General features: G+C 34.6%; 1 long non-coding RNA gene across 1 annotated transcript in view; it reads left to right on the plus strand.

Moving 5' to 3' along the window:
* Nucleotides 1-14,104: 14,104 nt before the first annotated feature.
* Nucleotides 14,105-22,566, plus strand: part of LOC135363739 (uncharacterized) — a 196,182-nt gene continuing 187,720 nt past the window's right edge. The window contains exons 1-2 of the long non-coding RNA XR_010409795.1: nucleotides 14,105-14,246; nucleotides 17,801-17,851. This is a non-coding gene — a long non-coding RNA (uncharacterized LOC135363739). The remainder of the gene's footprint in view (nucleotides 14,247-17,800; nucleotides 17,852-22,566) is intronic.

Below are 22,566 nucleotides of genomic sequence, written 5' to 3' on the forward strand. Positions count from 1 at the left end.
GTCTGGTTGGAGGAGAGGTAAGCATAGGATTCAATGAGAACTTGGAGATGTAGCATCTACACCAATCTGATGTTTTTGGCTCTAAGTAATGTTTAAGCTAGACTTGGTGAAGGAAGAGAAATTATACAATATTACCGATTTATTTTTCCCTTTTATCTCAGGCTCCTACGTGGTCCGGTTGATCTGTCTCTATTCAAAATTTAGGTTAAGTATATCATCATGAATTCTTTGCATTCTTATTATATATTTTTTTTAAGATTTTTTTTTTTTTTTTTTTTTTGACAGAGAGAGACACAGAGAGAGAGCAAGCACAAGCAGGGGGAGCAGCAGAGGGAGAGGGAGAAGCACACTCCCCACTGAGCAGGGAGCCCGATGCGGGGCTCGATCCCAGGACCCTGGGATCATGACCTGAGCTGAAGGCAGACGCTTAACGACTGGGCCACCCAGGTTCCCCTGCATTCTTATTGATTGTTAAAAATATATCATTAAAATGTTATTTGTCTCAATTTTTTTTTTAACTCCCTTGAATTTTGCACCTGGGCAAGTGCCTCACTAGCCTCATCCTTGTCTCAGCCCTGCTGAGAGAAGAATAACATTTCAGGCATTGGAGAGTGTATGTGCAGAAATTGGGAAACAAGAGGGAACACAGAGCTTATAGTATTTTCATAAAGAGTTGTGACCAAATATTTCAAAGGATGCCCTAAGTAGTGGCCACCTTCTGTTACCAACACTCTGTTATAATAGCTGGAATTATTGTGATGTAGGCAAAAGAAAAGTCTATATAAATTTTAGATTTGCTACTTCTGAATTTATGATCTTCTGCAAGTAACTTAAGCTCTTTGAGCCCCAGTTTTTTGAAAGGTGAGAACCATAATGCTCATGTCACAGATTGCTATCAAGTGAAGTAAGATAATGAACTTGATACTACCTCATTCATTAGAGGTAGGTCAGCATTTAATTAACAATAGTTCAGTTAGTGACTGTTGGCTTGATTCTTTGGGCTATTTTAATTGAGAGCTGAGTACAATTATCTTTGTGTTAGAAAAAGAGTTTGGTTCTTCTGTTGTAATTATTTTCCAAACTGTAGTCTATATATTTTTGCCTGTACAGACAATGTGAGAAAGCTCTCCGGTGACTTATTCTGGCTTAGTATCTTATATGGTATTAAAAAAAAAACAAAAAAAAAAAACATGAGTAATATTATGAAAGATACAAAGGTGGTATTAGTTTGTGCTCATTGCACGCCAAGCACAGTGCTTAGCACATTAAAGATACTGTTTCAGTCACAAGAGAGATATTGCTATTGCCCTATTATACATCTGTGAAAACTGAGGTCTTGAAAGTTTAATAGATGACCCAGGATTGTGCAGCTAGTACATGATGGAACTTGGATTTCCAGGCAGGCATTCTGAGTGGAAAGACTCGACTCTACCACTCTGGGTCCACTGCCTCCCAACATTTACTTATGCACCCACTTTTTCATTTGATTTAGAAAGCTCTTGATAGACTGACTCTGATTTTATCTAGGAAATGCCTGACTTTGTTTACTTTTTAAAATCAGTTCTTTCACCATCTCGTTTTTCCCTTGTAATTAATTCTGTGTTAACTCACATTGTAAGAAGTCTTTTGGAAGTAACCTTATCAAAGGCTTTTAAGTTTCTAAATATATGCAATGTATTGGTTGTTCATTTAATTCACTTACCTCCAAGAAATTGATTAGATTTACAAGGTATGTTTGCCAGTTTCAAGGAAGAATAAATACCTTTTAGATATTTGCAAAATAGACAATACAGGACAGCACACAGGTTGTTGAGTGATTTGTTCAGCCATTCTCTGTGGTGGTAGTCTGATCTGTAACATGCCGGCTATTTTCAGTAAAAATAAGTTCAGCAAAATTTTCTTTATTGTAGTATCAAAGAGAATTAATTTAGATATCATGTACTTTAAGATAACTGTCTTCGTATCATCTCTGCTTTCTTTTGGTCTACTTCTATTGTTAATAGATATAGAGAGAGACATACAGAAATATGTAAATACTTGTATGCACATACACATACATACACACATATATTCACATATTTCTGTAGATACATCTCCTCTTTATTCAAAAAAATTAAATTACAGTTTTGTGTTTAGAGTTTCTGCTTAAATTTAACAAAAATGCACTAATTTTTCATTACATATGATGTTGAAACCATACAGTGATTTATATATTGCACTGAAATGTCGTCAAAGGAATATATCATTGGTTTACAACATAGTGTAACCATTGACCTGGGCTATGTTCAGCTGGTGACCTAGGATTGATGTGCTCTGCACATTGTTACCAGAATAATTAATCACAAATATGTGAACATAAAGAGATTTTAGAGAAATTGGCATCTTCCTAATGATCAAGAGTACTTGCTGTTATCACTGTTATAAATATTTGCGGGGGGACTTGCTTAATTAAAATTAGTATTTACTCTTACTTTTTTTAGAAATTATCTTTCCTTACACTTGGACTTAAGGTATATTGAATACATTTTAAACCCTTCAAAGGTATCCATGGTAGCCATGTTTTCTTTTTCTTTCAAAAAATTTTCAATTGTTATCTGCAAGCAATTTTATTAATCAGGCAGTTTCGAAGTTTTCTATATTCCTATAAAAATTTAACTTTGTTATGTCTGTAACTAACTTTCTTAACAGACCTTATCAATTTTTGTTGCAATACATTGCATTTTCCCTAGAGCAGTAATGCCCTTTTCTGGAGTGGTAGCTAGTACTGTACTACGGAGAATGAGGGAACCTGATTAATTGCTTTTAGAATAGTAAATGAAGCCTTTTAATTTAATGAATATTTCAACAGAATCAATTCACTTTGTCTCTCTAAAGGCAAAATCCATAGGGAGAATTTCTTTGGGGTGACCTAGAGAGCAAATTGGAACCTCTGTGAGGTTGGCGCACAACAATATGTTTTCACAAGCACTTAGATTTTCCGAATACCTCTAATATATTACCGCTAACCTACAATGCATTTGGTTTCAAGAGTTTAGATTTACAAATTATCCTTGGGTATTGTGAGTTGTGAGGCCAGGGCATGGGTTCTCTCCATCTGAGATCTGTCTATTCTAAGTATACCACTGCAGTTGGATCTCTTAAAAGGCTGGAGAGTATAATGGATAGGTTGGTAGACTAAGAGCATGTCTATGTGTGGTAAAGGGAATGAACTGCATCTTAAATCCTGTGAGCATGACACAATACAACTCATTTATATGACATAGCCATTTAGATCTTTGAACTAGCTGGATTTTATAATCATAGTCTAAGATTATAAGCCAGAAATCAAGGCAATCTTTTTCTACTTGTTTAACCATTTGCATATTTCCTTTACTTCCTCTGTTGGGCCTCATTTTCCATTCATTTGAAAATGTAGTAACCACATTGATTATTAAGTAGCTTTCTCTGAACATTCTTTTTCTGTGATGGAAAATTAAAGAATGATAACTTGATAATGTTTTATTTAATTTGAATAAACTATTGTCATGTCTTCATTAATGTATATACATAAATATGTATTCAGGAAAATTTAAGACATTAAAATATTACCGTCAGAAGTAGGGTCAGTATTTATTTATTTATTTTTTAAAAGATTTTATTTATTTATTTGAGAGAGAGAATGAGAGGGGGGAGGGTCAGAGAGAGAGGCAGACTCCCTGCTGAGCAGGGAGCCCGACGTGGGACTCGATCCTGGGACTCCAGGATCATGACCTGAGCCGAAGGCAGTCACTTAACCAACTGAGCCACCCAGGCGCCCAGGGTCAGTATTTATTAAAAGCAGATGCACAGTTTGATCTTTCTGATGCTCTTGGCAATTTAATTTTGCTGATTTTTACAGAATATTCAGACACGTGCTTCATGACTGCTTAATACAAATGTACTAAGAATAATGTAGAACAATTTAAAAATTGTAAGATAATGGATGCTAGCATTCTACCACTCAATAATAAGCCATTTTATATCCATAACATGTTAAAATAGATTGCAATTTCTTTGTTTGCATCTATTTATTTTATATTTTATTTACTTACGATTATATCTCTCCTTTGGCTGTCTGGTTTGAAATTGATACTTCTAATCTTCAGTCCAATAAGGTGTTCTAAATATATTCATTAAACTCAGATTAGTGGAGATTTATAAATATGGTGAGGTACAAAAATTAAGAGGTCTAGCCAACAGAGCATAAAGTTGAATGATACAATAAAGTAGAAAAAGAAATTGCAAAAGCTGTCTTCAGAAGTCTTATTTTTACATCAAGTCAATCCACAAAGACATGAAAACTAGAAAGACATCTCGAAACATCTAATTAGCTATTTGATTCCTTGTATATTAGCATCAACAAAATTGGAAAATAATAAAATTTTATTCCTAATTTTTAGATATTCAAAAATTAGCAATTCAGGTAAATATTTGATGATAAATATAAGTGATATTTTTCAAAAAGTTTTGACCTAGAATGTGTATTTGGAAATAACCTTATAATGAATCTCAGAATAGGACATAAATAAGATAAAACTGGATTTCCTGTTTAAATCTGTGGAGTATCAGAGCCTGTCTGCTTCTGTTTCCTTTATCTTTACTCTCTCACCCCAGCAATCTTTGGGAGGTTTCTGAGGAGGCCATTGGTTGAAAACACCTGAGAAAATTTTCTGAATGGAGGCAGAAAAATTGAAAATATCCAGCTAACAGTGTTCCCCAAATCAAGTTCATTTTCTATATCAGAATAAGATCACATTAGGAAATTTGTATTCTCCACTGAGCTGTTTTACTTTGATTTCATCTCAGAATCTATATTCTTTCAAGGCATTTGCAAAAACACTCATTTTACAACAGTCATTATTATCCATGAAGTGTTTTAAGTTGGACAACTCATATTTTCTCTTTGGAAGGGTAATTTGAACAGCTTGGAGTAGAAGATTTAGGGAGGACATGAATATATGAAGATCCTGAAGAAAACTAATGTACTAGTCTAAAGTTTATAGCTGCCCTCATTAAGCAGCTAGCCGGAACTAAGCTGCAAGAGTGTTTGTTACCGCTGTGAAAATGTGTTTGACCCATTAGGGCCGCTCCCACAACTGGTTAGGAAGCCTCATTCTATGTCACTGTTTCTCATATTTAATAATGCGTAGAACTCATTTAAAAATGAATAGCTTCTGCAGTGTTGAATATCTTTGGGCAGCTATACCAAAATATCACAAAGTAGGTATCTTATAAACAACAGGGCCTGTCTCATTTCTTGGTTTAGTATAGCTAGAAGTATATTAATTTTGTTGATATTTTCAAATACGCAGTTTTAGGCTTTATTGATATTCTTTATTCCTTACCTTTCTATTTAATTGATATTCACTCTACTTTTTCTTTCCCCAAAGTTGTTTTGCTCTTAAAGTGCTCTTCTTTTTCTAGACTTCTGAGGTATAAGCATAGAGTTTTGGTTTGGGACTATTTTTCTTTTCTACAAAGAGCATTTAAAATTGTGACTTACCCGCTAAATATTACTTCAGCTTTATACCACAAATTCAGAAATGTTCTGGGTTTTAATTATCGTTCAAGATACTAATTTTCCTTCTTATTTTTTATTTGACTCATGAGTTGTTTGGAAGTGTCTTAATTTCCAAATATTTATAAGTCTTTTTAAATTGTTAATTTCAAAATTAATCCTCTTCTGCTCAGAGAACATACTCCATATGATTTTGATCCTTTTAAATTTATTAAAACTTATTTATGGACTATAATATCTATATTGGTTAATATCCCCTATCACTTAAAAAGAGTGTATATCATACAATGCATGTGGCAATTTGTTGAAGATAGTTTGTATATTAGTACAGATTCTTTTTGGTCTAGTTTTTTTTTATCAGTTACTGAACCAAGTGTGTTAAAATCCTGAATGTAGGGCGCCTGGGTGGCTCAGCTGTTAAGCGTCTGCCTTCGGCTCAAGTCAGATCCCTGGGGTCCTGGGATGGAGTCCCTCATTGGGCTCTCTGCTTTGTGGAGAGCCTGCTTCTCCCTCTCCTCCCTGCCTGTGTTCTCTCTTGCTATCTCTGTCTCTCTCTCTCTCAAATAAATAAATAAAACCTTAAAAAAAAATCCTGAATGTAATTATGTATACGTCCTTTTAGTTTTGTTGGTTTTTATTTTGTTTATTTTAAAACTCAGTTATAATGTATATCTATATATATAATTATTATATTTTTAGGGAATATATAAATTTATCATGATGAAGTGTTCTGTATTATTGTCTCTAATAATATTCCTTGTATTTAAGTTTTATTTTTCTGATATCAATTTAACTACTCCAATTTTTTTAAGCTGGTTTTTTTTTTTTTGGCAAGGTACTTTTCTGTTTTTACAATTTCAACTTAAGTGTATATATTTGAAGTGTTTATTCTGTAGAAAGCATAGATTGTCCTTATTTGTTTTTTGTTGTGGTGGTTGTATTATTTATGGACTAAAATATGATCTATATTGGTTAATATCCCATATCACCTAAAAAGAGTGTATATTATGCAATTTATGTGGCAGTTATTTGAAGGTGGTTTGTATATTACTACAGATTTTTTTTGGTCTAGTGTTTTTATCTAGTTGTTGTCTTTTACCTCATCTCAGCCTTTTGATTTTAATCTGAGCCTTTTGATTGGAAGGTCTGGTCAATTTGCATTTAATGTAATCAGTGATACAGTTGTATTTATTTTAAACTCTGATATTTTGGTATTTGTTTTCCCGTTTGCCTTCAGTTTTTTGTTTTTGCTTTTTGTTTTTGCTTCTCTGTCTCTTCTTTCTTATTTTGTGTGAGTCAAAAACTATAATATTCTTTCTTAATTCCTTTTGGCATTCTACCTGAATCTATTACATTAATTTTTATGATAGTTTTGAGGATTAAAATATGCTTCTTAACTTATTGCAATCTCCTTATAGTTATTATTGAATTATTTCTGCTACAATATCAGAAGTGTGCTTGCAGTGACTTATTTCCTTTTATACCCTTATTCTATTGCTAATATTTTCATATGCATTATATTCATAGGTGGTGATGATATAATGCTACAATTTTTGTTTTAAACAGTTACATGGGTTTAGGGGAAAAAGATGAAAATGAGTGTGTGTATTTTCCCACATACTTACCATTTTCAACATTTCAGTATTTCAGTGCTTTTCATTCGTATTCATCTTGCCATCTGGGGTGATTTTCTTCAGCTTGAAGAACTTTAGCAATTCCTGCAGTGCAGGTCTGCTGGTGATTAATTCTTTTAAGTTTTGGTTTATATGAACATGTCTTTATATCATTTCATTAAAAAAATAAATTTGCTGGATACACAAATTTTTATTGGCAGATTATTTTTTTTAATATGTGGGATATCATGTTATGTTATAATTGTAATGAGAATCAGTCATTAATTATATTGTTTTCTCCTGTAGTAAGGGGTTTTCTGCTGTTTTTGAAGTGTTTATCTCTAGCTGCTTCCACGATGTTCTCCGTACTACTCCCTTTCAGCTATACTGATTTTTCTTGTTTTTATTCTGTTTGGGGTTTATTTATCTAGAGAAACTTTCTGTCATTATTTTTTCAATTTTGTTTCTGCCTCCTTGTCTTCTCTCACTTTGAGAGTCAAATTTCACTTCTTATTTTCCACCTGCTATTTTCCCATGGGTCTCAGACGCCTTTCAGTTTTCTTAAATCTTTTCCCTCTGTTCTCCAGGTTGAATAATTTCTTTTGATCTGTCTTCAGAATACGAATTCTTTCTTCTGCCATTTCTTTTATTATTATTATTATTTATTTATTTGAGAGAGAGAGAGAGCATGTGCGCACAAGTCGGGGGGTGCAGAGGGAGAGGGGGAAGCAGACTCCCCACTGAGCAGGGAGTCCGACAGAGGGACATGACGTAGGGCTCAATCCCAGGACCCTGGGATCATGACCTGAGCCAAAGGCAGTCACTTAACCAACTGAGCCACCCGGACGCCCCTCTTCTGCCCTTTCTAATCTGTGTCAAAACAATCTGGTAAGTATTTTATTTCAGTTATTATATTGATCAGCATTAGCATTTCCATTTTTTATAGTTTTTATATCTCTTTTTAGATCATCTGTCTCTCTCCTCTTTATGGCTTTTCTTTTCCTTTGATTACTTGAATATACTTGTAAAAGCTGTTTTGAAGTCTTGGTTTGCTGTGTCCAACATCTGTGCTGACGGATTTGAATCAGTTTCTATACACTGCTTTTTACTCTCAATATAGGTCTTATTTCCATTTCTTTGGATGACTATGAAGTATTGGTTGAAGGGCGCCTGGGTGGCTCAGTTGGTTAAGTGTCTGCCTTCAGCTCAGGTCATGGTCCCAGGGTCCTGGGATCAAGTTTCACATCGGGCTCCCCACTCAGTGGGGAGCCTGCTTCTCCCTCCACCCCCATCCCCCGCTCATGATCTCTCTCTCTCTCTCTCTCTCTCAAATAAAATTAATAAAAGTTAAAAATAATAAAGTCTTGGTTGAAAATGATCATTGTAGGTAAGATCTAACAGTGACTCCAGTTCTGTTTTCCTTTTCAAAGGATTCTCAATTTTTGTTCTGCTCTGCTGCTTATTTTAGCCTACTTCCTTTTTACTCTACCTTCCAGAATATTCCTCTGCAGTAGTGTAGTTTGGTGGTCAGTCAAGTATTTAGGTATGATTTATACATAGATTTTGGGCTCACCCTTTTTGTTTCTATGAAATACCTAATAAATTTCTAGCTGTTTGCCTGTCTTGGTCTCTGTCTTCTCAGAACTCAAAGAGTTAGGTTTTAGCTTCCTGCTGCCTAAGCTGTGCAGAGATTATAAATGCACTCAGTTAAAAACAATAACAATGGCAAACAAAAATCTCACCAAGTCAAGCTTTGTCTCTAAAGAGTATATTCTTCTCTGGGCTCTACTATGAAGGAGGACCTTCATAATTCATAGTGAAAATATTTCAAGCCTTTAGTTCCATAGCAAGGTGGTCTGTTAAATATAAGGTTAGCAAAATAACATTTCAGACATGCAAGATCTCAAAAACGTACACCCTATCTCAGAAAGCTACTGGAACAGATTCTCCCATAAAATGGAGTGAATCAGGAAAAAAAACAAAAACAAAAACAAAACACATGAGAGTTTATCTAGGAAAAAGGGGATCTATCTCAAGAAAATGACAAAGTTAGCCCCCAGAATGATAATGAAGGAAGCATCTGTGTTTATGCTATGCATCCAAAATGGCAGAGAAGAAACATTTCTAGGAAACAGAAAGTGATGGAATACTTGAGGTATGTGAGGGAAATAAAAGAAGATTTAGGCTGTTAAGAAAAGTTTGTGTATAAACTGGGTTTAAAATCTACACAAATTAAAAAGTTCAAGAGGAAAATTCCAGAGAAAACAAAAGGTTGTGCAAGAAAGGTTACGATGATCATGGCAAATATAAGGCTCATTTGTGAATAGTTTACAGGATCACAGTTGTGTCCCCAGTGAATGATACTCCCATCAAATGCTTACATAATTATATTGAAAGATTGAAGAGGGATAGGGGTACCAAGTAAAATACAGGATGTTCACTTAAATTTGAATTTCAGGTAAACAATTTTTTTGTATAAGTAAATAGGATTTAAAACATTTTTATACCAAAAAAATTGTTTTTGTACCTTATTTGTACATTAAATTCAAATTTAGCTGGCTGTGCTATGTTTTATTTGATATATCTGACAACTCAAGGGATGAGAAGTGGTGAGGTGGGAGTACATGAAAGAAAGCTAAATTCTCACCTTACCCGTAGAAGATAATAGAGAAAAATTAAAATTTGAAATAAAAAATAGGCAATATACTTATATTTTTAGAGACTTGGAGGTAAATACCAAAATAAATAGCTGTAATAGTTGAAATTAGTTGCCTCTAAGAGGTACAAAATATGTGGGAGTTGGCAAAGTTTTTTTTTTTTTTTTCTTTAGAAGTATTCTAGAACCGTATGCATAAAAATGTAATGAAAAGACAAACAAGGATGCCTGGGTGGCTCATCAGTTAATTGTCTGCCTTCAGCTCAGGTTATAATCCCAGGGTCCTGGGATCGAGGCCCACATCAAGCTCTCTGCGCAGCGAGGAGCCTGCTTCTCCCTCTGTCTGCCGCTCCCCCTCCTTGTGCGCTCTCTCTCTCTCTGTCTGACAAATAAATAAATAAAATCCTTAAAAAAAAAAAGGAAAATAGAAACAAAATAAACAATTTAAATGCAACCAAAAGTACAGAATAATAAAAATTAGAAAAAATAAAATTAATTTAATGAAAAACAAGTTTTTGAGGTTGAAATTGAAACCTCATTCAAACTATGAATCTGGTGTAACTCCAATAGCCATATTCTTTGGAGTTTGGCATGCCTATGCTGGACATAGGTTCCATGTGTTCACTCTAAATGAATTATTTTAGACTTCTATTTTAACTATTACAGAACTTTATTGTGATGGATCAAGATATCACTACGTTCATTTAATAATGAGTGTCTATTTATGTATTAAATATTCCTGTCATTTTCTCATTAACAAACAACATGAAAAATATTATGATGTGGTGCTAATGAGATCATGAACATAAAGACAGGAATGCTAAAATTATTTACTAATGCTTAGATTTAAGTGATTGTCCAGTGAACAGTGTTCTAATGCTAACATTAATTTTTAGTTTAATACTAAAATGGAAACATGAAAGTAAAATATTCATGTGGAAATCTCAGATATCCCTGAGATGACTTTCGTGATACCTAAAATTCATATATGACATTGTGGACAGTGGTGGCTGCCTTGCTTATTTTCTTTCCTTCCTTCCTTCCTTCCTTCCTTCCTTCCTTCCTTCCTCCCTCCCTCCCTCCCTCCCTTCCTTCCTTCTTTCCTTCCTTGCTCCCTCCCTCCCTCCCTTCCTCCCTCCCTCCCTCCCTCCTTTCCTTCCTTCCTTCCTTCTTTCTTTCCTTCCTTCTCCCTTCCTTCCTTCCCTTTCTTTTTTTCTTTCCTAGATTAAAATAAAGAGAGAAATTAAGATATTCAGGTTGTACCTCTAAACTCTCACTGAATAGTCAATTGAAAGGAAAATCTAAATGGCTGCAGAGTTGAAATTTTCATATATATATTAAATATAAGAAATGACTTCTAGATTCATAGAAATTCTCAAACAAATCCTCTTTTTTTTTTTTTTTTTTTTTTTAGAGAGAGAGAGCTCACAAGCGGGGAGGGGCAGAGGGAGAAAGAGAATCTTAAGCAGGCTCCACGCCCAGCTGGAGCTGATGCAGGGCTCCATATCACAACCCTGAGATGATGACCTGAGTCGAAATCAAGAGTCAGATGCTTAACCAACTGAGCCACCCAGGTACCCCAGAAATCCTATTAAGTAGGTTTCATTTTGCTCCTTTTAACAGAGGGGAAAACAGAGCCAGAGAATTTAGGTATCCTGTAGTTAACAAATCTACAGAGGTCAAATATCCAGTCAGAGACAGATGATTATACCCCAAATGCCTAACTTCATTTTCTTCTCTGAGGCTGGGTTGCTCCCTCTAATCTATTAAAAAGTGGTTGCTTTCAATTTAACTATACAACTCTAACCATTTTTGAGCAAAAGCCTATGCTTGCCCATCTTCCTTTGTTCAGTGTCAGTATTACTAATTTCAGTGCATTCAGTATCATTTTTAATAAAATTTCATTCTATGATATTCATAAAAATAAAATATTTTCATAAAAATATATATAATGAAACATATGTTTCAGTGTCTAGTGAGATCACTGTTATCATTAGAGTGCAAAGTTTAGGGCCAATCTCTAACAATTATGTTTGTTTTGAATCTGATACGATTCTGAAAACTGTTTCTTGAAGATGACTTTTTCTTATCTCCATTTAAATTTCTGGATATTGTAGATTGCATAGGAGAGACTGTGGGAAGGTTAACTGCATAAACATTTATCATTTTTAAAACAAAATCACATACTGCAAAAGACACATAGTGAAGCACCAACTTCTACATACCATGAGATTATCCACTTCCAGGATGAGAACCAAAAATGGATCAGCATTCTATGTTTGGTTTACATCTGCCTTTTATGTATTAGGAAATACTCTCTCAACCACTCCTATTTACTTCATCTTTTCAGATGGGAAAACACTTTTCTCTGAATTGATGACTACTTATTTTTCAGCTAAAGTAAATACAGGTCTATATCTCTTTTCATTTGTGTGAGAAGCTGACACATTCTGTCACAACATCGCTTGAGTAAATGGGAAAGTGACAGCTTCCTGGCAAAATTTTAAAGAGATAAACATGTATTTTTGTTTAAACAGCCACTAAAAAAATCAGATAGAAGCTTTCCAGGTTGAAAGGATAAAGAATGCATGAGTGGTGCAAATTGGTAAATGAATGCACGTTCAAAAACTTCTGATGTTTGCCTCTGCAATTTTAACCACAGCTCAGTGTTTTTTGGGATTAAATAATAAGTCTTCAAAGAATAAATTCTATCAAGATGATAGAATTATCAAAAAGTAGATTAACAGGATTACAAAAACCACACAATAATATCCTTAGAAACAATTCCAAATTGAAATATCAAATATTTGCTTTTCCCAGCTTTTGAAATTTGTTTATTTTCGATTCCTAGAAATTCTATTACTGGTTTGAAAATGGCTCTGAGAAAATTACTGTTACTTAGTCTTTAATACTTTTAAAATAATATGTTTTATAATGTTTTCCCTTTCTAGCTATTTTACTGTTATCATATAAGCATTACTATTTTTATCCTGGCTTCTCTTAGAATCTATACACATAGTGTATATATACCAGTATAGTCAATTTTTATCTCAAGTAACAATGTTACTTACAAAACTTGTGTTTTTCCTTCTTTTTGCAACTGAGTCTTTAAAACAGAATTTTATAATTTACTATCAGTTTTTATAATATAGGACGAGTGAACACTTTCTATTAAATTTAGCATAAAGAATTTGGTAAATAAGAAAATTTGTGTTAATTCTGGAGACATAAGATCACATGAATGTCAGAGGTAGGTATTGAATACATCATTATTGGATTTTATGGTTCTCACATTTATAATTCCTGTTGATAGTAACCTTCTCTATATCACTGCAGGATTCTTCTTCAGAATTTCCTGGAGCAAGTAAACTAATGTTTAATCTTACAGATTCTATGTTGTTCCAATAACAGTCAGTGAGCCTTCCATTGAAACAACCATAATGTATTTCTGTATTCCTGTCTCATCTCATTCCACACCTCTCCAACCAAATCACAATTCTTGGAAGATGAGAACAGCAGGGGATTTTAATTTTCTTTTCAGTTACAAAACAGAGGTTGAGAGTCCTAACCTTTACTTCTACATACTGTTACTGATTAAGTAGAATCATATACTGGTAACTGATGAGTTGTATGCTTAACACAATGACTGGCAAATAAACCAAACCAGAATAGTGTTCAAACTATTCTGATACTTAAGCTAAAAATGGATTTTCTTTATAGAAGATAATTGAAGAAGAGTCATAGATTATGAAATGTAACCTGGGCCCAAGAGTGCAAGAGTGTCTGGCTCTGAGAGTCCCAGACAATCCACTTGTCACTGACAAAATCCAAAGGCAGAGGGACAGTGGTAGCGAAATGAGAAAGGAATATATTTCAGTGAGGTCAGCATCAGTGGACTAATGTCCCAAAGCCTATCTCCAAAGTGCTGAAAATACTTCTAGGTTTATACAAGGACAATGTAGGACAAAGGTCAGTGGGTCCATGCAGGGAGCAGTAAAGGGCATGTTGGTCATTGTCTTGGAGTCAATCATACAGGGTCTGGCTGGCTTCAGGGCAGTCATTATTGCCTGGGGTGGTAGTTTCGGTTTCCTCTCACAGGATGCTTTGCCTGAGTTAAAAGATAAACTGGAAAGAAGAACTTAATCAGTTCTTCGTTGTTTCGAAACTTTTGGAACATGTACTGTTAAGGTTTATATGTGAAAAAAAATTTACTAATCTACATATTTATAGAAGCATCTAATCCTGAACTCCATCATGAACTTTATCATGTGCCTCCTCTGACAGTCTTTCTGATTTCCAAACAGGGAGACCTTGGGATTGCAGTCAAGATGTTCAGGAAAAAGCAGAAGTGGATCAGCCAAAATGATATTAACTGTGATGACCAGGATCTCCATTTTTCAAACCTGAGTATCGAACTACTCTGAAGCAAGAAGGAAGAAAGGTGGGCTGAGATTTAAATAAACAGCACATTCATTTTTACATTGTAGTCTCTTGATTAACAGTAGAAGACATCACTCCTGAAAGCATCTGCAGTGTCAGTAATTCCATTAACAAAGAAGCCACTTTATTATCAACATACTGTAGATTCATTTTAATGTGTCATTTGCACTTCAAAGTCACATAACTTTTATTATGGTAAATCAATTAAAACTATTTCTCATGATAATTTATCTTCTGCAGAGTTTATCATCTCAGAGAATGCAATATTTCCCAATTTAACTTCCAAGACAAAAGTGATGTAATTTGAATGCCTTTTACTGAGCTTATTAAGCATAAAGATCACAGAAATTTCAAACCCTGAAAGATAACTGTTTCATCTATGTGATAAAATGGAAGCCACAGTTTTTTGTAGTGGACTATAGGTAGTGGAGACAATATGCTAATTAGTAATATAACCTCATTTACTGATTTTCTGTGTCTCCCATTTTAAAAGATAATCTAGTAAAAGCAGATAGTTTCTCTGATATTACTTTTAAAGAGAACGTAAAGATTTATATAAAAACATTTTATTGAAGATTTGCAGATGAACTGAATTTGAGGATGATAAAGTCACCTGTTTTGTTACTTTCAATGACTTTATAAGAGGATGCTTCAAAGATTTAATTCTTATCTTTGAAAAATGCCAGTATTTTTCAACAGTTATTGAATATTTCTAAAATAAGCAGTTTTAATATCCTTTGCAGCCTAGAAAATGTTTGTGTGAAATGAGGAATTTTAGCTTTCCTAATTTGAGTAAACTTAAAAGATATATTCAAACACTGGCCACATTTTTTTTTTTTAAGTTTATTGTCCAGTTGAATTTAACTCAAAAATTCTATCAATACAGAGATAGAATCAAAGATAAAAGTCATAATTTCTTTATGCATGGTGATCAGAATATGTTAGATAAGTACTGTGTAAAGTACAGGGTATATTTACTTATTAATGCAATTTTAGTAAGGTTCAGTTTATTTTATGATAAAAATAAGCAATTTAAATGGCATTTTTTCCTTCTGAGATATTTATATTTCTTGAAAAACCTCATTAGAAATGGATGCATTATTCATTTTCTTATCATTGTCTCATTTTGTTTCTAAATATTAAGAAATTTGTGCCTAACAAATATCTTTGTACCCATTCATTTAATTTCTGCAAGGAGATTGTAGTATCTACAGGAGAAGTAGCACTTACAAAAATTAAGTTACTATACACTATCAGAAACAGTGTCCTTAATTTCAGCGTTTGTAATGGAGAAGTTAGAATCTAATATAAAAGAGAATTTTGCTTATAAAAATGACTAGAGAGTAAAATCAAGTTAATTATAATAAACTTCCTGCCTCCCACCATCATAACAGTGCCTGAAGGATTTCCTGAAGTCCTTTGGGTCTTGGCAGAATAATTTGGGCACTGAGGACATTGTTGAAAATCATGAGGATTGAAACTGGAGAGACCTAGTCTAAAACCTGATAGATGTTATGTGTGGTTTTTTTGTTTTGTTTTGTTTTTTGCTTTAGAAACTTTACAGTATCCCATACCTCTTTTATTGTTAGTGGTGGTGGTAATGGTGGTGGTAGTAATGGTGAAATGTAATTAATATCAATTATTTTGAGGATAGTACTGCAAAGCATTTGGAATCTAGTAGCATGCAAATCAAAGGAAATACTTCAAGCTAGGACTCTGATCCCCTACCAGTCTGTACCTCTAACCTAGAGATTTACAGCATCCCTGAACCTCATGGCTATGTATTCCAAATTGTAATTAGGTTTCCACACCTAAGAGATCTTTTTTTTTTTTTTTAAGATTTTATTTATTTATTTGAGACAGAGAGAATGAGAGAGAGAGAGCACATGAGAGGGGAGAGGGTCAGAGGGAGAAGCAGGCTCCCCGCTGAGCAGGGAGCCCGATGTGGGACTCGATCCCGGGACTCCAGGATCATGACCTGAGCCGAAAGCAGTCACTTAACCAACTGAGCCACCCAGGCGCCCTACACCTAAGAGATCTTGAATTTAATCAGTCCACCCTTCTTTTCTTCTCACTACCATACAGTGTGACTACAAAAATAGACCTATATCAACCGGAGGAGGATTTGCAAATGAACTAAATTTCAAGATGTTGCAGTTGCCTAATTTTTTTTTTTTTTTGCATTTACCTATCCTGATAATTTTAATGACTTTGTAAGAAATTACTTTGGGGCCTTACATCCGTTTTTTATCTTTAGAAACTGCCAGGATATTTTTCCTCCTTCCTTATTGAATCTTTCTCAAATAAGAAGTTTTAATACCCATTTGCAGCCTGAAAATGTTTGTGTGGAAATAAGAACTTTTATGCTTTTGTAAATGGAATCTAGATATTCTGAGGTGATATCCACACTTTTACATTACATACCTCCATTATATTACATGTATATTTATTGATGTATAGAGCATATCTGTGAACTTTTATACTAATGTATTATGTATTTCGAAAATATAATTTAGTAAGATGTCTTCCTAATAAAAGTGGCTTAACATTATCTCAATGTAACTAATATCTCAAGGGGAAATGTACACTTAAGATAAGGCTATTGGTACCCATGGGTGTAAGTCTACTTTTCAATGCAGTTTTCAATTTCAAATCCTGATAACTTTGAATTATTTTGAACAACTTCTTTTTAGACATGGTTATGTCACAAATGTGTTGCCTCAGAATGAGGCAGATGAAGAGAGTTTTGAGCAATAAACTACCAACTCTGCTATAACCTTGTTGCCCTCCTGTACTTAAATCACTGGGACTATCATCAATCCATATTTTGTAGACATCTTGTTTAACTCACTTGTCCATTTTGTATGGGTTGGTTTAGTTAAAACTGGATGATTAAGTAGCAAATCCATCTAATTATGGAAATATACAAGAACTGTTCAGCAATACACCAAACTCCTGAGGATAGCTCCTTCATGTGGAAATCCTGCTCTCCTCTCAAACTTCCATTATAAATGCAACAGACATGAAATAGACCCGAGAAAGCTTACCATGTCAATTAATGCATTCAAGACTTAAATACCTTAAAGGAGCTATCATTTTTAAAATAAAAATTAAAGATAAGTAGAAATTTTAACATTTTCTTCATATATCTGTGTAGTTTGTCTTGTACAACCCCTGGTGTGTTTTAATTCTGTTTTAGAGCTGAAGTATCAGATGCTGCTATTTGAGCACTGTGATTCAGTTTTCTCCCTCCAGATACCAGCACATATATTATAGGAATTCTTTCTCCTGGGGAAATGATCTTACTTCCCATTGTTAAACTTGATCGAAACACAAGATTTCAGCTCTTTGTGTTCAGCTCCATCTGTTACCATTGCAATCGTCTTCCAGAGAGGCTCCCAACCAGAGATGTTCTAAAGTGGAATTGGCTACTATTTGAAACGCTAAATGCTACCCTTTCTGCCTTTGAGAACCACACCCAAATCTTTGGCAAGTTTTACTTTAAAACCAGAGAAAAACAAAGGGTTTTTTATCTTCATTTCCACTCTCATCCAGGACCATGCGAAGACTCATGAAGCCACCAAAGTTATGCAGTCCGTGTTCCCAGTGAGTTCTCCACTTCCTTCCTCAAGAGATGCCATCTTATAAATTCAGTGTTTACTTCTTGTTATTATTTTAAGGAAGATCTTGTCAATGATCCCAAGATGCTAAGTCTGCTCTACATGAAAGAGGGGGGAAGGATCACTGGTAATGGTAAGGCACTCTTTACAGGCCCTCCCTGAGGGCAAGTGCCCTCAGTGAGTAAAAATTTATATGTAGCATATCCTTAATAAAGAGCAAATGCGAGAGACGATGGACTGTGAAAAACAAACTGAGGGTTCTAGAGGGGAGGGGGGTGGGAGGATGGGTGAGCCTGGTGATGGGTATTGAGGAGGGCACGTTCTGCATGGAGCACTGGGTGTTATGCACAATGAATCATGGAACACTACATCTAAAACTAATGATGTAATGTATGGGGATTAACATAAGAATAAATAAAAAAAAAAGAAAAAAAATATAGAAAGAGCAAATGCAATTTCTAAAGAGAGAGAGGATGCCAAAGCAAAATAAACAACAAAAAGCTCTTTTAACACTTCTAATCCTTTTTGCTATTATCGCTTTCCCCTCTGTTGTAAAACTTCTTGAAAAAAATTGCTCTCTTTCTTATTGACATATTCCTAAATTCTAAATTCATATTCGTGTAATCATCGTATAAAAATGGTTCTTTGGAATGTCACCACTGGCTTCTCTTCCTTGGGAAATGAAACCAACCACATTTAATAACATTAAGTACCAGGAGAATGTCTTCATTTACATAACTTTAGCATTCAACTGTCTCCATTAATATAATGATATGAGTCTGACAGGAAACATGAATAAAAATATAAAGTTACAGGTAACTTTATTGTTTGTTTCAGGAACTTCCTAAGAATCTATTTATCTGATAATACCACTAGTCTTCCTCAAGGATCCTTCCCATAACAATAGATTATTCAAAGGAGTTCAAAAGATTGTGTACTATTGGAGAGTTCTCTAAAACTCTTCCTCAAAACTCCCTTACCTCAGCCTGTGCCTCAATTGTACCATTATCTAGAAAATATTTCTCAATCTTATCAAACCCCTGCATAAAAAGACCTATCTTATACCAGACCCCCAAACATCCTGCCCTTGTCTTCCATTGACTAAAGAAACAAAAGAGCAAGTTATTTTACAACTGACTTTATAACAGTGGAATTGCAATTTGGGACAAGCAAACAATGGCAAAGCATGGCAAGTCCAAAGAAACAATGGAAAGGTCCGCTTGCATTCAGTTTCAGGAGAAATTGAGGAGGACTGTTTTGAACAAAAAGTTCACTGGAGAAGAACTTTAAGAGTTTGAGGTTGTGGAGGTTTCTTACTGGTTGTGAGGTGTGACTAGTGCCTTATGGGGCAGGGGGTGATCTTCCTTCTTTCTGCTAATTAAGCAGGCAGTAATGAGTGGTATGTGTATTTGCACGAGAGCGCCTCCTTCAGGGCTTTCCTTCATTTTAAATTAGGTTGCCCTTTATTCATTTTCATACTTCCAACTTCCAAAAAGGCACTCAAACTCTAAGGTAGCACCTTCCTTTATTCTAGGAAGCAATGACCTCAACTATGCTTTATTAGCTCGTTATTTGGTGGTGTGGTTTGTTTGCTGTTTGTTTTAGGGACTTAGGTATTTCACATATGCTCATCTGTTCACTTGTTTGTTGTGATATCTTAAAAACAAGTATATATATAACATATATGTACATTCTAAAGAATAGTGTTAATAATTAAATGTACTTTTGCTTTCTGATTATTTATGGTACTGTTATGGCAACCCAGCTTTCCTGCTGTAAACACTTGAAAAGATCATATCAAAAGATCAAAATCACACAAATTTTAAAAGCATCATAGCGATACGAGACAATGAAGACTAGATGGACTAACATTCCAGAGAGTGGAGATTTCATTCCAAAGTGCAGTCACAGTTGCCTTTCCTGGCCAGAGAGAAAAATTTATCTTTGCTGGCGCAGCCTGAATTTATGTAGGGGAAAGAGAAACCAACAAAATTTTTAACAACTGCGTGGGGTTAGAGTGAGAAAGCAGAGAACTGAGTGTCCTCAATTGTATGGTCCTTTGCTCCACAAGACATTTTCTGTATTCTGAGGCTCTGCAGAAGGTTAAAATGCTCGGTAGAAAGCTTCTGAAAAATAGAGCAAAATTTTATAAAGTTTACCAGTCTTTAAAAAATAGAGATCTGTGGTGAGGGGTGGGGCTGAGGTGGGTAGAGTCTTTCAACAAAGAAGAAATTAAAGTCCTAGAAGGAGAGTTGAATGGATTCTGAGGACCTGTAGCCATATTTCCTCTGGGGGCACTTCCTGATTCTGGGTGTAGGTGGGGACCAAGAATCTAGGCTTGGTCTCTAACAGAAGGTTTTTGTGGAGGAACAGGAAATCAGCAGAGATTTTGCATTCTCTCTGGGTTACAGTGATGAAAGTGGTGACTGGATGGGCCTGAAATATGTGACATTTCTGTATATCAGGATGTTTGCTGAAGTCTGAGGCTGTGGGGTGCTGAATGGCAAAGAGCAAATCTAAAACCTTCTGAAGGACAGAACTGAGTCTCCTACTGCCTTCCTAGGCGGAGGAAGTAAAGAATGGTTATGTCTTAGAATCAAGGATAAACTAATGACTGACTACAAAAACTGCAGTCCAATGCCAGCCTAACAAAATTTTTGATTTGATTGAGGCTATCAATTAGATTTTGATGTCTTAACCCAAAGAGAAAATGATGGACTGGATACATCTTTGCTGCTTTTAGCCTACTGCCTGAGCTGGTGGGAGTTTGAATTGGAGACCCTTTACATAATAGCTCGATAGCTGAATTAGAAAAGAAAAACCCCAAATCACCTGCATTGATTGGAGGTCATTGGAGATATTTGCCAGTCTCACCTTTGGGAATAGGGGGACACTATTAAATAAGTAAGGAGTAGTTAAATAGCTTCACCAGAAGTATCCATTTAGCACCTTATTGAAGACCAATTTTTGTTTACATATGTGAAATTTCAACGTGGAGTTGTTTACTTTCTGCTTAAATTTAGTCTGCTTTGGACTTTCCTTATTCCCTTACTATTTTTTTTTTTTCCTGGATGATTATATCTTTAACCTTCATTCTTAAGTGAATATAAAATTCCAAGTTTATAATTAATATCTCTAAGTTCTTGGGCTTACTCAATTGGTATCTTTTAAGAATTTTGAAAACTGATCACCCCATTATCTCTAGATACTGCTATCTTCCCTATTCTATTAGATGCTTTGGGATTTTATATGGACCTAGTGATGTGCTGGTAAATGTTTAACATTGGCTTTTCAAAATAAAAAAAGACCTGATTATAGCATTTTCAAATTTCCATGGTGTGACTATTACCATCATGGTCAGTTGTGAGCTACCAAAGGTGATGTTTACAAACAGACTTGGAAAGAGATAATGTACAAACATCTCTTGCAAGCTGATCAGAGCTGGTTCTAGCAAACTATTTTGTAGACTTACATTATTCTGTCTTACTGTGTCTTCTGTGTTACATATTTTAGTTGTTCCTCCAGGTTTGTAACATTTGCCTGAGGTATGATTAATCTGCTAATGCAGACCTTGAGTTTTAAATTTCAGTTTTAGGGGCACCTGGGTGGTTTAGTCAGTTGAGCATCTGCCTTCAGCTCAGGTCATGATCCTGGAGTCCTGGGATCGAGCCCCATGGCGGGTTCAGGGATCCTGCTTCTCCCTCTCCTGTTCCCCCTGCTTGTGTTTTCTCTCTCTCTGTCAAATAAATAAATAAAATCTTAAAAAAAATAAATTTTATTTTTAAATTTTTTCATTTTTGGGTTATGTTGAATAAGTTTTTAAATATGCTAGTTTTCTGCTTTCAAGCCTTATATTTATTTCAACAAATACATATATGTTACATATAAATTACATATATGTAGTTATGTATATACAATATTTTGTTTTCTGCTTAATTATTTCAAAATTGTTTTTGGAAATTTTGTCTGTTTTTGCTGGTTTTGATGCAGAGAGCCTTGTTTTCTTTCATGTTTTGTGATTTTTGACTGTGAACTGCTCATTATTTTTGGAAACTTGAGCTGAAGTTAAATTTCCCAAAAAGGATACATGTTTGTTTCTAACAGTGATTTTTAAAAAATTCTCTCTCAAGGTTTTAGACTGTGTACTATAATTTCCTAAAACAAATCAATATGAAAACGAAACCACCTTGTGGTTACAGATTCTCCAGAGATTTGTCCCTTTCCACCTCGTTCCAGAATTGAAAATGGCACGTTTTCTTGCTGTTATTTTCAGTAAAATAGTCTTTATCTCTCATTAATTGTTATTCACAGTATATACTTTGAGGTCCTGGTTTTACACAGATTTCTCCTATTAGAGTTCCCATGTTACGTGGGCCTAGGGATTTATTTCCTATTCTCTGCAATCTTTAAAATAGTCTTCAAAACAGAAGCTTAAGGTCTCCAGCATTTAGCAGATACCGTCAGGGGGAATCTTTGAGATAAAAATTGGATTTGGTTCTCATCTGATTTTGGCATTCTGGATTTCCCAATTTGGGGGCTGGGAATTGCCCTACCAAGTTTTTGTTTTTGTTTGTTTTGAGGGGTGTCAATTTAACAGTGAATTTTATTTGTATTTACCTTTTTACTACTTTTTCAGAATGTTACTTCTTTCACTGTGGAAAGTAACATGAAATATCTGATCTCTCAAGTTACATACCAAAA

This window comes from Mirounga angustirostris, unplaced genomic scaffold (genome assembly GCF_029215605.1).
Source record: "Mirounga angustirostris isolate CCGP_5_RB_7025 unplaced genomic scaffold, mMirAng1.0.hap1 SCAF_3, whole genome shotgun sequence".
Taxonomy (NCBI): Eukaryota; Metazoa; Chordata; class Mammalia; order Carnivora; family Phocidae; genus Mirounga; species Mirounga angustirostris.